The sequence below is a fragment of the Pseudophryne corroboree genome, chromosome 9 (assembly GCF_028390025.1).
Source record: "Pseudophryne corroboree isolate aPseCor3 chromosome 9, aPseCor3.hap2, whole genome shotgun sequence".
Lineage (NCBI taxonomy): Eukaryota > Metazoa > Chordata > Amphibia > Anura > Myobatrachidae > Pseudophryne > Pseudophryne corroboree.
The window spans coordinates 165,967,448-165,969,435 of NC_086452.1; the positions used below are offsets into that span (position 1 = coordinate 165,967,448).

The 1,988-nt window shown below is 39.1% G+C and overlaps 1 pseudogene; it reads right to left on the minus strand.

The window, feature by feature from the left end:
- Window positions 1-424: 424 nt before the first annotated feature.
- LOC134960864 (5S ribosomal RNA) lies at window positions 425-543 on the minus strand (annotated as a pseudogene).
- Between the last annotated feature and the right edge of the window lie 1,445 nt (window positions 544-1,988).

The window sequence follows — 1,988 nt, forward strand, 5'->3', positions numbered from 1 at the left end:
ACAAGGGAGGGAGACAGTACAGCAAATATAACTGAACAATTGGAAACAGTACAAATAAACTGTAGCAGTTTACTGAGCCTTCCTGGGCCATACAATAAATGGCAAGAGGAAGTCTGAGGCACATGATCCTGCCCTATATACTAACATAAGTTCAACCCCTTAAAGCTTGATGGACAACCCTCTAATCATATAGGAAAAAACCACCGGAAATATGATCTGCCTAGCAACTGCTTAGTCATCAAACAACCAATCACCAAAAGTTGGGCTCTTATATGGCCTCAGGCTTATGCAGCCTTCAGCTAATCATAAATACCACATTTACAGGCAGAATTGAGGGCATCATATTATAGTCAAAAAATTGTTAATATTGTGAACACTGTAATGAAAAAAATATATACAGGATAGAATTAGTGGTGATACTGCTGCTCTACAACACCAGGTATTCGCAGGCAGTCACCTCTCCTGATACTAACCCGGCCCAATGCTGTTTAGCTTCCAAGATCGGACGAGATCGGGCGCTGACAGCGTGGTATGGTAGTAGAGATTTATGTGTACACCAATGAGAGTGCACCTACATAAGAAATAAGAAATCGGAAGAAACAGAGAAGAGATGGAGGATAAGAATATAAAGTGGGTGAAAATATGTGGATCTGCTTTCCACGTTAGTCCTGGTTCAAAAGTTCCCACCGGTGTGGTACAATGTTCCGGGAATCATGGATGAGAGTCCACGAAATTAGTGAATGAAGAAATTAGATAAACCATTGATTGAATAACAATTTAGATATAACCGGCTAATTGCTTTAGCTGGATAATAAAAAGATTTTGCTGCTACACAAAATATAACCATAGAGGACTGGATATTCCAATAGTAATGGGAAAAATTCCCTGGTGTCTCACCCTTAGATACTGGTGTGATTGAAAGTCCTATTATAACATACACATGAAAATCTTAATTAGAAGAGGGTATACCCCTTGCAAGGTGAGGGATATATGATATAATAAAAAAATGTGAACAAGTTCTCACAGTATCAGGTAGAGTACAATTCAAAGCACCATATGTCAATATAAGGTATAGGTGATATAGAGCTTTGTGAATGAATTACACAAAGCAGGGTATATAACCATCAGAAGAAACATGAAAAAAAACATCCCAATATGGAAAGAAAAAATGCAGAAAGAGTGTCAGTGTTTACAAAAAGAGAGATAAATCTATAATAATATGGATGCCAATTAATCTATTGGTATATATGTAGGAGATAAAAAATAAAAATGATAACGCTATCCTGGCCTCAGTTGAGAAAAACTGAGAATTTGGCTCATATTAAGGAGAAGGCCCTTAACAACAAGATCACACTGAAAAATAACAAGTGTGATTAGGGAAGGAAATAATATATAGTCTCCCTAAATAGAATGTTGCTATCTGTGGCATGGGTCCACAAGATAGAGGGGGCTTACAAATCTCCAATTCCTCCAGAAAACCAGGGAAGCCAAGTAGGTATCAGGATAGTGCCATTGTAGGACTGTGTGGACGAAGCCCCCCGCAGAAAACACGTTTCGCCCGTAGGGCTTGTTCTCTTCCGGGTTCTGTCCACGGAAAACTGGAAGAAGAAAGACCAGATACCACAAAGGAGAGAGGAGACCAAAACTCATTTCAACCGGGAAAAGGAAAAGAAATACAGAGAAGAGATACACCACTACCGATATCACACACAGGGACAGAAAAGAGAAAGGAATTGACAGTACTTCAGCCGGAAAAATCTACACAATGATTGGAATAGACATGAAACAACAACACCGAATTATCACCACCGTTACAGAAATCGATCAAATAGAAGGAGTAGAGACACCAGAAGAACTGGACCACCAGAAGATCTTTACAGAGAACACCCTTATAGAGAAAACCAGGCATATTATCAACATCAATATAATGCCCACAGATGGGAACCAAACACAAGAAGATATCCCCAGAACAACAGAAGATGGGAACA